At 50.8% G+C, this 15286-nt stretch overlaps 1 non-coding gene across 1 annotated transcript; it reads right to left on the reverse strand.

Moving 5' to 3' along the window:
* Positions 1–5002: 5002 nt before the first annotated feature.
* On the reverse strand, positions 5003–5109 carry LOC114908209. The gene has a single exon (XR_003796899.1). It is a non-coding gene; the product is annotated as a U6 spliceosomal RNA (small nuclear RNA).
* Positions 5110–15286: the final 10177 nt, after the last annotated feature.

Below are 15286 nucleotides of genomic sequence, written 5' to 3' on the forward strand. Positions count from 1 at the left end.
GTAGTATTCTGTTGTGTATATATACCACATCTTCTTTATCCATTCATCTGTTGATGGCCATTTAGGTTGTTTCCATGTCTTGGCTATTGTGAATAGTGCTGCTATGAACACAGGCATGTATGTATCTTTTTGAATTATAGTTTTATCTGGATATATGCCCAGAAGTGGGATTGCTGGATCATACGGTAATTCTATTTTTAGGGGTTTTTTTGCCCCCTGCAGTGGAAGTAGGGAGTCCTAATCACTGGACCACCAGGGAAATCCCTATTTTTAATTTTCTGAGGAACCTCCATACTGTTTTCCACAGTGGCTGCACCAACTTACATTCCCAACAACAGTGTAGGAGGGTTCCCTTTTCTCCACACCTTCTCCAGCATTTGTTATTTGTAGACTTTTAAAAAGTATTTATTTATTTATTTGGTAATGTCAGGTCTCAGTTGCGGCATGCAGGATCTTCAGGTGCAGCAGGCAAACTCCCAGTTGTGGAATGTGGGATCTAGTTCCCCGACCAGGGATTGAACCCAGGCCCCCCACACTGGGAGCATGGAGTCCTAGCCACTGGACCACCAGGGAAATCACCTTTGTAGATTTTTCTTTTTTTAATCAGAGGTACCCATGTTATTCATTTTTTTAAAAATTTATTTTGGTTGCTTCGAGACTTAGCTGCAGCACATGGGATCTTCGTTGTGGAATGTGGCATCTTTCATTGTGGCGTGTGGGCTCTTCATTGCAGCACATGGGCTTCTCTAGTTGTGTGTGGGCTCAGTAGTTGTGGCACGCAGGCTTAGTTGCCCTGTGGCATGTGGGATTTTAGTTCCCCGACCAGGGATCGAACCTGCATCCCCTGCACTAGAAGGCAGGTTTTTTTTTTTTTTTTGGCGGTACGCGGGCCTCTCACTGCTTTGGCCTCTCCCGTTGCGGAGCACAGGCTCCGGACGCGCAGGCTCAGCAGCTATGGCTCACGGGCCCAGCCGCTCCACAGCATGTGGGATCTTCCCGGACCGGGGCATGAACCCATGTCCCCTGCATCGGCTGGTGGACTCTCAACCACTTCATCACCAGGGAAGCCCCTGGAAGGCAGATTCTTAACCACTGGACCATCAGGGAAGTCCCCTGTAGACTTTTTTTTTAAATTAATTAATCATTTATTTATTTATTTATTTTTGGTGTGTTGGGTCTTCATTGCTATGCACGGGCTTTCTCTACTCTTCATTGCAGTGTGCGCACTTCTCACTGTGGTGGCCTCTCCTGTTGCAGAGTATGGGCTCCAGGTGCGCGGACCTCAGTCATCGTGGTGCATGGGCTCAGTAGTAGTGGCTAATGGGCTCTAGAGCGCAGGCTCAGTAGTTGTGGCGCACGGGCTTAGTTGCTCCGCAGCATATGGGATCTTCCAGGACCAGGGCTCGAACCTGTGTCCCCTGCATTGGCAGGCCGATTCTTTTTTTTTTTTTTTTTGTGGTACGTGGGCCTCTCACCGCTGTGGCCTCTCCCGTTGCGGAGCACAGGCTCCGGACGCACAGGCTCAGCGGCCATGGCTCACAGGCCCAGCCGCTCCATGGCATGTGGGATCCTCCCAGACCGGGGCACAAACCCATGTCCCCTGCATCGGCAGGCGGACTCGGCAGGCCGATTCTTAACCACTGCCCCACCAGGAAAGTCCCCCCTGTAGACTTCTTAATGATTGCCATTCTGACCGGTGTGAGGTGGTACCTCATAGTTTTGATTTGCATTTCTCTAATAACTAGTGATGTTGAGCATCTTTTCATGTGCCTATTGGCCACCTGTATTTCGTCTTTGGAGAAATGTCTATTTAGGTCTTCTGCCCATTTTTTGATTGGGTTGTTTGTTTTTGTTGTTGTTGTTGTTGTTGTTGAGTTGTATGAGCTGCTGATATATTTTGGAAATTAAGCCCTTGCTGTTCACATCGTTTGCAAATATTTTCTCCAATTCCATAGGTTGTTTTTTCTTTTTTTTTCCTTCTGTTTGTTTTGTTTTGTTTTGTTGGTTTCCTTCACTGTGCAAAAGCTTGTAAGTTTGACTAGGTCCCATTTGTTTATTTTTGTTTTTATTTCTATTGCCTTGGGAGACTGACCTAGGAAAACATTGGTACAATGTATGTCAGAGAATGTTTTGCCTATGTTCTCTTCTAGGAGTTTCATGGTGTCATGTCTTATGTTTAAGTCTTTAAGCCATTTTGAATTTATTTTTGTGTATGGTATGAGGGTGTGTTCTAACTTCATTGGTTTACATGCAGCTGTCCAACTTTCCCAGCACCACTTGCTGAAGAGACTGTCTTTTTCCCATTGTATATTCTTGCCTCCTTTGTTGAAGAGTAATTGACTGGAGGTGCGTGGGTTTATCTCTGGGCTCTCTGTTCTGTTCCATTGATCTATATGTCTGTTTTTGTGCCAATACCACATTGTTTTGATTACTGTACCTTTATACTATTATCTGAAGTCTGGGAGAGTTATGCCTCCTTTTTTTCTTCTTCTTCTTCAGGATTGCTGTGGTAATTCTGGGTCTTTTATGGCTCTATATAGATTTTTGGATTATTTGTTCAAGTTTTGTGAAAAATGTCATGGGTAATTTGGTAGGGATCACATTTAATCTGTAGATTGCTTTGGGTAGTATGGCCATTTAACAATATTAAATCTTCCAATCCGAGAGCATGTGATATCTTTCCATTTCTTTGAATCCTCTTTAATTTCCTTTATTAATGTTTTATAGTTCTCAGTGTATAAGTCTTTCACTTCCTTGGTCAGGTTTATTCCTAGGTATTTTATTTTGGGGGGCACAATTTTAAAAGGTACTGTTTTTGTACATTCCCTTTTTTTAACATCTTTATTATAGTATAATTGCTTTACAATGGTGCCTTAGTTTCTGCTTCATAACAAAGTGAATCAGCTATATGCATACGTATATCCCCATATCCCCTCCCTTTTGTGTCTCCCTCCCACCCTCCTTATCCCACCCCTCTAGGTGGTTGCAAAGCACCGAGCTGATCTCCCTGTGCTATGCAGCTGCTTCCCATTAGCTATCTATTTTACATTTGGTAGTGTATATATGTCAATGTTACTCTCTCACTTCATCCCACCTTACCCTTCCCTCTCCCCGTGTCCTCAAGTCCATTCTCTACATCTGCATCTTTATTCCTGTCCTGCCCCTAGGTCCTTCAGAACCTTTTTTTTTTTTTGGATTCAATATATATATATTAGCATACAGTGTTTGTTTTTCTCTTTCTGACTTACTTCACTCTGTATGACAGACTCTAGGTCCATCCACCTCACTACAAATAACTCAATTTCGTTTCTTTTTATGGCTGAGTAATATTCCATTGTATATATGTGCCACATCTTCTTTATCCATTCATCTGTTGATGGACACTTAGGTTGCTTCCATGTCCTGGTTATTGTAAATAGTGCTGCAATGAACATTGTGTACATAACTTTTTTTTTTTTCATAACTTTTTGAATTATGGTTTTCTCAGGGTATATGCCCAGTAGTGGGATTGCTGGGTCGTATGGTAGTTCTATTTTTAGTTTGTTTTGTTTTGTTTTTTCACGGTATGCGGGCCTTTCACTGTTGTGGCCTCTCCCCTTGCAGAGCACAGGCTCTGGACGCGCAGGCTCAGTGGCCATGGCTCAGTGGCCATGGCTCACGGGCCCAGCCGTTCCGCGGCATGTGGGATCTTCCCAGACCGGGGCACGAACCCGTGTCCCCTGCATCGGCAGGCGGACTCTCAACCACTGTGCCACCAGGAAGCCCTATTTTTAGTTTTTTAAGGAACCTCCATACTGTTCTCCATAGTGGCTGTATCAATTTACATTCCCACCAACAATGCTAGAGGGTTCCCTGTTTTCCACACCTTCGCCAGCATTTATTGTTTGCAGATTTCTCGATGATGGCCATTCTAACCGTTGTGAGGTGATACCTGATTGTAGTTTTGATTTGCATTTCTCTAATGATTAGTGATATTGAGCATCCTTTCATGTGTTTGTTGGCCATCTGTATATCTTCTTTGGAGAAATGTCTATTTAGGTCTTCTGCCCATTTTTGGATTGGGTTGTTTGTTTTTTGATATTGAACTGCATGAGATACTTGTATATTTTGGAGATTAATCCTTTATCAATTGCTTCGTTTGCAAATATTTTCTCCCATTCTGAGGGTTGTCTTTTCGTCTTGTTTATGGTTTCCTTTGCCATGCAAAAGCTTTGAAGTTTAATTAGGTCCCATTTGTTTATTTTTGTTTTTATTTCCATTTCTTTAAGAGGTGAGTCAAAAAGGATCTTGCTGTGATTTATGTCATAGAGTGTCATAGAATGTTTTCCTCTAAGCGTTTGATAGTGTCTGGCCTAACATTTAGGTCTTTAATCCAATTTGAGTTTATTTTTGTGTATGGTGTTAAGAAGTGTTCTAATTTCATTCTTTTACATGTAGCTGTCCAGTTTTCCCAGCACCACTTATTGAAGAGGCTGTCTTTTCTCTCTTACTTCCTTTATCAAAGATAAGGTGACCATATGTGCATGGGTTTATCTCTGGGCTTTCTATCCTGTTCCATTGATCTATATTTCTGTTTTTGTGCCAGTACCATACTGTCTTGGTTACTGTAGCTTTGTAGTATAGTCTGAAGTCTGGGAGCCTGATTCCTCCAGCTCCGTTTTTCTTTCTCAAGATTGCTTTGGCTATTTGGGGTCTCTTGTGTTTCCATACAAATTGTGCAATTTTTTGTTCTAATTCTGTGAAAAATGCCATTGGTAGTTTGATAGGGGTTGCATTGAATCTGTAGATTGCTTTGGGTAGTATAGTCATTTTCACAATGTTGATTCTTCCAATCCAAGAGCATGGTATATCTCTCCATCTGTTAGTATCATCTTTAATTTCTTTCATCAGTGTCTTATAGATTTCTGCATACAGGTCTTTTGTCTCCTTAGGTAGGTTTATTCCTAGGTATTTTATTCTTTTTGTTGCAGTGGTGAATGGGAGTGTTTCCTTAATTTCTCTTAAAAAAAGGGAACACTTCACAAATTTACATGTCATCCTTGTGCAGGGGCCATGCTAATCTTCCCTGTATCATTCCAATTTTAGTATATGTGCTGCCGAAGCGAGCACTACATTCCCTTCCTAGTGTTTCATTGTTGGTGTAAAGAAATGCAACTGATTCTGAATGTTAATCTTGTATCCTGCTACCTTGTTGAATTCGTTTATAAGTTCTAGTAGTTTTTGTGTGGAGTCTCTAGAGGTTTCTATATATAGTATCATATCATCTGCATGTAATGCCAATTTTATCTCTTCCTTTCCCAATTGGGTACATTTATTTCTTTTTTTGTCTGATTGCTGTGGCTAGGACTTCCAATACTATGTTGAATAGAAGTGGTGAGAGTGGGAATCCTTGTCTTGTTCCAGATTTTAGCAGGAAGGCTATCAGCTTTGCACCATTTAGTATTATATCGGCTGTGGGTTTGTCATAAATAGCTTTTATTATATTGAGATGCGTTCCCTTTATACGCAGTATGGTAAGAGTTTTTATCGTGAATGGATGTTGAATTTTGTCAAATGCTCTGTCTGCATCTGTTGAGATGATCATGTGGTTTTTGTCTTTGTTTGTTTGTTTGTTTATGTGGTGTATTACACTGATTCGCGTATGTTGAAGCATCCTTGTGAACTTGGGATGAACCCACTTGGTCGTGGTGTATGATCATTTTTATGTGTTGTTGGATTCGGTTTGCTAATATTTTGTTGAGAATTTTTGGGGTCCCATAGCTGCCTTCTCTAATTTTCTCCTAATGTCTGGGGCAGATTGAGTGATAAAATGGGTATTTACTAGGACTTGCCCTTCAGGGGAGTCGGGATTAATATTGGTATACTTTCTAAAGGCCTCCACCAAACTGTCCTGGAAGAAGGCCAGATTTTCATCTTTTCCCTGCGTTACTTCCTGTGCTGTTCTTCGTCATAACTAACAGTCTTAACAGCACACCTTTTCATCCCTTCTATGAAGCAAGTTATCATGTGGTTCCTGTGTTCAAGCCCTCTACCTCCCTGTTGGTAGTCTCAGTGGGAATCTTGGTCAGGGATTGCATCCCCTCCGTAAGGTAGATTATATATCCTTGATTTTGGGCTGCCAGTTTGTTGGCATGTGCCCAGGCTGCACCAAGGATCTGGCTTTCCAAAGGTGCAGCAGGTAGAAAGGAGGACCTGTGTGTCCCCCCAAGTAAGTTCATAGAACATTGTCAGCTTGGTGAATTCCTCTATGAACCAACTGGGGTCCTTTGGAAAAACGTCCAAATTTCTCTTTGCAAGTAGCTAGGTCAGCCATAGGAAAAGGGACGTGGACTCTGATTGCTCCTCCACCACCAGCTGGCACTTCCCTTAAGGGACAGAGTTTGGTATTTGGAGGCTGGTAGGTGGCCCTGCTTCATGTAGTACTGGCTGGACTCACCTCCAGTAATGGAGGACAGGACAAAGCTTGAGGGATAAAGTGGTGGGATTTCCAGCAGCCCAGGAGGGGCGCTTGGGGCAGGTGGTCTGGAAACTGTCCCCTCTCAGAACTGAGGGGTGGGGTGGGTAGGAGTTCCTGGTTATGGACCTCGAGGAGGTAGACTCATAAGGGAATCATTTAAAACATCGAACTCCTGTGGGGGAAAAAGGCACTTTGAAGGGGTGTGAGCCAGGCACACCCAGCAGGAGTTTTTTAGATCTGGATCTTGGAATAGGGTCGTGACTATTTGGATGTGTGGGGCTTCCCCCCATTTACCATTCCTTTTACAAAATACATCCAGCTGCAAGATGGTATTGTTTTGTTTTGTTTTGTATTTTAAATATTTATTTATTTGCTGTGCTGGGTCTTAGTTGCGGCACTCAGGATCTTTTAGTTGTGGCATGCGGGATCTTTAGTTGCGGCATGTGGGCTTTTAGCTGCGGCATATGGGATCTGGTTCCCTGACCAGGGATTGAACCCGGGCCCCCTGCATTGGGAATGCGGAGTCTTCCCCGCTGGACCACCAGGGAAGTCCTAAGATGGTATGGTAATTCAATGACCCATTTTCTGGCCAGATCTCTTGATCCCCCAGTTTGTACTGGGGCCATGGAGTATTGCAAAAGAAAATTAATTTCTTTTTTCTTAAACCATCCTGTCTAAATTCACCCCAGTTAGCTAATATGCATCCTAATGGGGAGTTCTTTGGGGTGTTTGTAGCTGCCTACATTTTTGGTTAGGATGTCATGACGAGCTAGGGACTTCAGTGGATAGACCCCCTCAAGGGGGTGTTGCAGAATTAAGTTTTGAGCATGAGAGAGGCAGCTTCCGGAAGGATAGTTTTCTTCCCATAACTTGCAGAGCTAGCCCCAGAGAAGGCCTGGTCTACTGAGTCCCCCAGATGCTTCTAGACCTCGCAGGTCACCCCAGCTACAGGGCACTGGAGGGACTATCCTGTAAATAAGAAGGGGATTCTGCTCCATTGGTAGGGGTCATGTGGAGCCCGTTAGAAGACACAGGATTGATTGATTGATTGATTGAATTTTTGGCTGCTTTGGGTCTTCGTTGCTGCACGTGGGATTTCTTCTAGTTGAGGTAAGCAGGGGCTGCTCTTCATTGTGGTGCGTGGGCTTCTCATTGCAGTGGCTTCTCTTGTTGCGGAGCACGGGCTCTAGGCGTGCAGGCTTCAGTAGTTGTGGCACGTGGGCTCAGTAGTTGTGGCGCACGGGCTTAGTTGCTCTGCGGCATGTGGGATCTTCCCGGACCACGGCTCGAACCCGTGTCTCCTGCATTGGCAGGTGGAGTTTTAACCACTGCGCCACCAGGGAAGCCTGAAGACGCAGGATTTAGACCACCGAAGAATTCTGTGATCAGCTGGCCATGTCTGCCATGGGTGGAACATGGGACAGATGAGGTGTGATGGCTGTATGTTTGCAGCCCTTCGTTGTACAGTCGGGGAAACTGAGGTCCAGAAAGCAACTCTCCTAAGACCACAGAGCAAATTAGAGACTAACTGCTTCTCCTTTCCTTCAAGTGGTGATTTCCTTAGGGCAAATTCCCAGGAACAGGACTGCCGGGTCGAAGGTCATGCATATTTTTAGGCCTTTTAACATAAGCAGGTAAAACGCCTTCAGAAAGCATCTCCAGGTCCACATCCTTGGCGGGTTGTGAGGCAGTTATACTTGTGACCCAGCCCTACTCTGGAAGCCGTTATACTTGCGGCCTGGGACAAAGCCCCCTGGAATCCCCCTGAGATAGAAGGACTCACCTGTACACACATCAGGCCTCACCCTTCCCTCTGCGGGGACTCAGGGGTAGGCAAGCCAGCCCTGCCCTCCTGTAGTCTCATGGGGGCCCCACAGCTAGACAAACCCTCAGAGCACTGGTTAGGGGGTAGTGGGCACAGCGAAGGTACTTAAGTCAATCTGGGGAGGGGCGGCTTCCTGGAAGAGGCAATGCTAGGCCAGGTAGGAGGCAGCTGGCCGGGGACAGAAGGGAGAGTCGGTGCAGTCAGGCCTTGGGGTAGCCTTGTCCTGAAGCCTCCCTGGGGCTGAGCCTGATCCCAGAATGGAGCACTCCCATTCCATCATTCCTTCCCAGGCAAGGGTTGGGGTGTGGGCGGCCCCTCCCCACACCCAAGTTATTAAACTTCCCTGGGCCTCAGTTGCCACACTCACAGTAAAATGGGAACCTGGTAGAGGAGTTTGGAGAGCTTGTGTGAGGTCTTCAGCTTTGAGCACGGGTCACTACTGGCCCCAGATACCCAGGAGGCAGAATTCTCCTTGGCGCGGGAGCGTGGCTGAGCCCACTGGCCACTGCGTGAGGCCCTAGGACTCCCCCCAGTCCAGAGTTCAGGCTCAGAGAGCAGTATTCAGAGTCGTACTGTCAGAGGAGAGAGGCCTGAGACCACCTTCCTGAGGGCTTGCCCACACCCCCTTCCCCTCTCTCTGCCCTCTGTCCCCTGAGACCCAGCCCCGGGGCAGAGTGGCCCAGCACCCTGCTCCTCGCACCCACCTGCAGGGTCACCAGACTGTGTTCCCCACTTTCAAGGCAGCACGTCCACCCCTTCGGTCCTCCTCCGGCTGGGGCACACCCTGCAGTGTGGCTGCTTGGGCAGTGCCTGAAAGTGCATCCCGGGGGCCTTACCCCAGTGGGGTGAGGTCCTTGGAATCCACTCCCAGCCCAGGGCCAGCGGCTCTGAAGGTGTCTGGGAGCTCCCCCCGCCCCCTGCCCTGCCCAGCAGGCACACCCAATAACAGCTGCTGCTCCCATTCTCCCCGGGGCCTGGTGGCTCAGACAAGTCACTTCCACACCTGGTGAGACAGGTATCTCTATTATCCCCACTGAGTGAGGCTCAGAGAAGTGAGGGGTCACTTCTGAAGGTGGGACTGCAAACCAGTCTGCAAAGCCAGACTCTCTGCTAGGCCACAGAACTCACCCCACTGGGACGTGGCTGTATGTGATACCCCCCTGGCTCAGCTGTTACCAGAGCTGTGGTTCATGAGACATCTCTGATCATGGCCACAGCCCCCAAGGAGGGAATGGACTCATGGTGTAGAGGTGGCAGCTGAGGCCCAGAGAGGACAGAGCTGTCCCTGGATCACACAGCTTAGAGCCACTCACCAAGCCCAGGGCAGCAGTGGGCGCACACCTACATGGAGGCTCTCAGGAGTCTTGGGGCCGAGGGATGGTGCTATCAGAGCATTGTGCGTTCTCCTCAGAGTGACCCTTCATGGGAGGTCAGAGGCTGAGGACAGAGTGGAGTCCCCTCCCAGAACCCTTGAGTCAGATGAGGTGACTATTTGGGATCCTGTTGACTAATAGACCATGGTATGTCTGGCCTAGCAGGTGTTATACAAGAACTCGGGGTGTCTGAACTGGGAGCAGCCCTCAGTAAGTCCAGCCAGTGTGCACAGCTGGGAGACTGGGGTCCAGAGGGTGTAGGAACCTAGCTGCAGGCCCGCTGACCTTTGGGGCCAGAGCTGGAGCCAGAATCCAGAGCCTCAGCCTCCCAGCCCTGCTGAGGAACACTCTGGCAGCTGTGCCTCTCCCTTGAGCCTCAGTAGCTTAGTATAGGCCCAGCATGGGCAGGTGCTGACCACTGCTGGGGCCTGAGCCTGGGGCAGAGCCTGGAGACTTAGGGCTGTGTTGGAGCTGCGACCCCACCTAGAGCCAGAAGTTGCCTGAAGCCCCATCCCCCCAACCCCCGCCTTACCCTGATGGCAGCTGCAGCGGATCATTTAGGGATTCTAGGAACCCCCAGTGTCATCAGGCCAGGCTCCCACTTCTGTCCTCAGGCATCTTGAGGCAGCCTCAACCTCCGTTCCTTGGAGGGACACAGTTCAGAGGCTGCCTTGGAATCGAAGGAGGTTGAAACTGTGATCAGAGCCCAGGTCTCGGTCTGGAGTTATAGCAGGGGCTCAGCCCTTAACCCCCTCCCAGGGTCCTGGGCTTGAGTGGGCTGGGGGACCAGGGATTCTGAGACTGGAGGTCAACAAGATGGGCAGCTGGGACAGAAGGGGCCCTTGGCCAGGTTTGGGAGGGAGAACATCCACCTCTACTCCCAGGCTGAGCCTGGCAGCCTCTACCCAGGGCAGTGGCCCCACCCCCACATGTTCCTGGGAGTCTAGACTGGGGTGGGTAGTGTACAGGGCGGGCATGCTCTGGGGAGAGCAGGGCCAGGCATTTCCTGCTGCCGGGTGCCAGGCTCCAGTCCCCTGAAGGGGTGATTCTTTAGTCTTAGAGGAAGTGAGGCAGGGCAAATGGGCAGTGTGTGTGCAGTGCCGCCGGGCCAGGTGGGGCAGGGTTGGGCGGACAGGCAGCTGTAGGAACCAGAGAGCAGGCCCGGCCCTGCAGGTCCCCTGCGGCCATATACACAGTATCTGCCCTCGACAGCCAGCCTGTTGCCCAGCACCCAAGTAGGGTCACCTGGAGACCAGACCCCTGTGGTGACCAGCCCCAGACTCCGGCTCCCTTCTCCCCAGTTGCTGAGGCTCTGCTGCTCACCTGCTATGTGGCTTAGAGTGGTCACTTCACCCTGAGTCTCAGGGTTCTCATCTGTGGAGTGGGGAAAACTGTGGTACCCACGTGCCCCTGAGTTTCTCCCGCCCCAGCATCAGGAACCCACCCTCCCAGTTTGTCCCACCCTTGGGTCCTGGGGAAGGAGCCCACCAGGGTAGAGCCTATCTCCTCCTTGAGCAGAAGGGGCGTTCCAGTCCCAGACTGGCTGCTTGAATGGTTTATGTCACGCAGACGTCCCCAGGGGTGACCCCCCAAGCCCTCTGGCCTTGGCTGAGCTACCTGCCTCCCCACCCTCTAGTGGCCCCCAGCAATTGGAGCCCCCATGCACTCCACTGGGGGATGAGTTACCAACACCATGGCTGCCTGTGGGCACCCGCCACAAGGCCACCACCCTGTCCCACAGCCCTGCTTCTGAGGCTGTGCCTGGGGCCCCTGATGTCTGGATTCTCGGGCTTCTCTCTGAGACAGCTCTGACCTCAGGGGGTAGGAGGTGCAGTTTCTGTCTTGATCCCCAGACTGGGACCTCTTCCCTAAGGCTCCACTGCTTTCCCTCTTAGGAAGCCCCAGCAAACGCTGGCCAAGTGGAGAAGGGAGGAAGCCTGCCGGCTCAGGGCTCCAATTCCCCAGTCCCTAACAAAAGGAGGCAGAAGACAGAGCTGTGTGTGGGGAGAGTCTGCCCTGGGTAGAGCCCTGGCCCCCCTGGCCTCTTGGCCAAGTGCTCTTGGGGGGGAGGCTAGCTCAAGGATGAACAGAAGTGGCCTTCAGCTAGCTCCCACCACAGAAGGTCACTGCGAGCAGAGGCTAAGCAGGCGCCTGGTGAGGACTCAGACCAAGAGACCTCCTCTGCTTTCTCCACTCCGTGGGCCAGGGGCTCCTCCCCACTTTGGTGCTCTCACTAGGGGCTGGGCGCTGGCTGAGGGCAGGAGCAGAAGCGGAAAGTTTTACCCCTCAGGGTCAGGTTAGCAGATCATCTCACCCAGCCCCCTTCCCACAGATAGGAAGACCAGGACTCAGGAAGGGAAGGATGGGGGCAGAGCCTGCTGTCCTCGTAGGTCCTTAGAGCGTGGCTCTGGCGCAGCTTTTGCTGAGCCCAAAAGGTAAGGAAGGCAAGGAGGGTCTCCGGATGGATGTGGCTGGGCCGAACCGGGAGAAAGTGCTGGGCTCTGGCCGGGCTGGGCAGCCAGCCTCCCTGCCGGGGGCCTGGGCTGGGTGGGGGCAACAGGGCTCAGGCCTGCAGGCTGTTGATGCAGCCCAACAATGATGAAATGGCCCCTTTGTCCCACGGCGCCAAAGTTTCTGTGACTGGAGGAGGCGTGACGTGAAAGGGTCATTGTTCCCACTTGGGCAGCCACTCAGGGAGCTGGAGGACCGGCCCAGGGTCGGCTTCCTGCCAAGGCTGCAGCCCTGCCTGCTGCTGTGTCAGTCATGGTGTCCTGGGCTCCCGGCCTCCTACCCATGGCCAGCTCCCTCCCTGGGGCCATCCGGAGCCACAGGTACCCAGCAAAGGTGTCCCCCTCCCTCCCCTCCCTCCCCCTCTCTCCTCTGGTCTGGAACCATGATGTTACAGTGTTGGGGGCTGGGCTCTGCTCTTCATGCACGTGAACCCTGCAGGGCAGGATGCCTGGGCGCCAGGAGAGCTTGCGGGGGAAAGCAGGTATTTTGTCCTGGGGCGAGGAAACATGCCTGACTTCACATCCCAAGGCTTTGGCCTTCGGGGACCCCACCCTGAACCTTGCAGATTAGGGGAGAGAGGCCCAGAGAAGGGAACTGGGTGGCCCTAGGCCACACAGCATTAGCTAGTCTGTTAACACCCAGGCTAGACCTACCTCCCCACAAGTCCCCACACCTGATGGACCTCCACTCTCTCTGGACACCTGAAGCTCCCTCTTTGCCAGCTCCCACCCCTTTCCTGCTCCTCTAATCCATTCTCGCCTGAGCAATCCATCCCCCACCCCAGCCCACGATCTTTCCAAAACCCAAACCTGATCAGGTCCCTCCTTGGCTTCAAACCTGCCGTGTCCTCCCACATCCAGAGAAAGTTTCAGCTCTTGTGCTGGCATTCAAGGCCCTCACTGTGCTATAGCAGCCAAGAGTGAGAGGCCCTTTTGTAGAGACTGGAGTCTCCCTCAGCCCGTGTGGGGATGCTAACCAAGTAAAGGCCCTTTTATCTTCCGGGGGTCAGCCTCCACTCCTTTGCTCCCACAGGTCCTGCCCCCTGCGGTGCACCTCTCCCCTCCTCCTCCAGGTCCGACTGCCCCTGGCCTCTGCGGCTCAGGTGAAGAGCCAGGAGGCTGGGCAGGGTGATCCATGGCTGGTTCAGGCCCAAACTGGAGGCCCCTTATCCCCACCCCAGGTGGCCCCGCTGGCTCCAGTGCCCAGAACTCCTCCCCGGCTCTCCACTGCCCCCAGCAGCTGGCATCAGGCTCAGCCTGACCCAGGCTAATTAAACCCTCCCCCAACCCAGAGGAGGCTTTGGCTCCAGCTCTAGGCTTTTTTCCCTGGAGGGACGGAGCTAATTAACCGAGAGGGTTTAATTAATCAATTAGCGTGGCCTCCAGACCCCTCCACTTAGCCAGTGTGGTGGCAGATATTTATAAACAGGAGCTCTGGCTGGAACTAGAGGGGAGGGCAGGCGACCATGGTGGGCACAGAGGCAGGGAGAACAGGGGCTGCAGAGGCCAGAGATCCTGTCAGTCCCACCTCCTCAGCATCTCCAGAGGCAGATGCAGAATCAGCAACACCTGGACACGTGAGGACGTGTACTCTGGGGACACATGCAACATCTCTGTGTGCACAGGTCACACAGGCCTGACATCCAGAGCTGGGCAAGTTCCCAGAGGTGCCTCAGACAGTGGCCAGAGGGATGATGATGCCCAGCTGGACCCAGCGTCCTGACAAGCAAAGCCTCCAGGGAATGGGGCTGCACAGAGGGCCATGGGAGCCAGAGGAGGTGCCAGAACCTCAGCTGGGGGAAGAGGCTTGGAGGGCTTCCTGGAGGAGGAGGCATTTGAGCCAAGCTCAGGGAAAGAGTAGGCAGAGGTAGCCATTTGAAGGGAGCGGTGGGTGATGAAGAGTATTCAAGGGGAGGAAATAGCAGGGGCAAAGGCCTGGAGGCAGGAACAGCAGAAGCTCCATCTTTACCACAAGATGTCCCCTTCTCTGGGAAGCCTCCCTGACACCTTACCTTTTAGAATTGGGTGTCCCTGAGTCTCTGCCCCTCCAGCCTTTGCAATCTGGGACAGCCCGGACTCAACACTCCCTCCCAAGCCTCCCGAGGTGATGCCAGCTCTCCTCCTCTGCCTCCCCTGCCCAGCCTGGCCCAGGGAGCCCACAGATGAATTGTAATCCCTTCAGAAAGGGGGTTACAGGCTCCCTCCCTCAAGATGCTGCTCCTAGGGTTGGCACCGGTGGGAGCCCAGGTGGTGTTGAGATTGGGAGGGGTCAAAGACCCCAAAGCCACCATGGACCTCTCAAGCCTGGGATATTTGAGAGTGTTAATGAGTCCAAGCTTGTGCTGCTCACTGCATGACAGGCCAGTAAATCGAGAGACAAGTTGTTGGGGCAAGGAATAACGACTTTATTGAGAAAGCCAGCATACTGAGAAGATAGTGGACTAATGTCCCAAAAAACCACCTTACCAGAGTTGGAATTCAGGCTTCTTTCATGTTAAAAGGGGGAGGGGGTGTGGTTGGTTGGTGCAAACTTCTTGGTGTCAGAATCCTTCCTTCTTGCGTCTGTCCACTTAGCCCAGGTTCCTGTAAACCTCCAACAAGACAAATGTTATTCTCTGTTCTGCAACCTTTTATCTCTACATGAATGGAAAAGTGTTATACCTTTGAAAGTCAGAGCCTTGAGAATGGGCTGTCCTGTATATTTCAGGCTACAGGCAACATTCTTAACTTGTAGCAAAAGTAATAGAAGTCAAAGGTTAGAGTAAAAGAAACAGGTCCAATACGGAGGCAGATTTGTTCTTCACTATGACAAGAGCAAGTATTCCAGAGTCAGCCAGACGTGCACCCAGACCCCGGTGCAGACCCTTCTCAACTTGCTTTCCTCGTCTGCCCACTGGGGACAATCAGCTTCAGGGAGGATTAAACGAGTTCATCATGTAAAGCCAGAGGGACTCGCACTGGTGGGAATGTAAATTGATAGAACCACTATGGAGAACAGTATGGAGGTTCCTTAAAAAACTAATAATAGAACTACCATACGACCCAGCAATCCCACTCCTGGGCATATACCCTGAGAAAACCATAATTCAAAAAGAGTCATGTGCCACAGTGTTCATTGCAG

The sequence above is a fragment of the Monodon monoceros genome, unplaced genomic scaffold (assembly GCF_005190385.1).
Source record: "Monodon monoceros isolate NGI ecotype Baffin Bay Population unplaced genomic scaffold, NGI_Narwhal_1 Super_Scaffold_3, whole genome shotgun sequence".
NCBI classification, from domain to species: Eukaryota; Metazoa; Chordata; class Mammalia; order Artiodactyla; family Monodontidae; genus Monodon; species Monodon monoceros.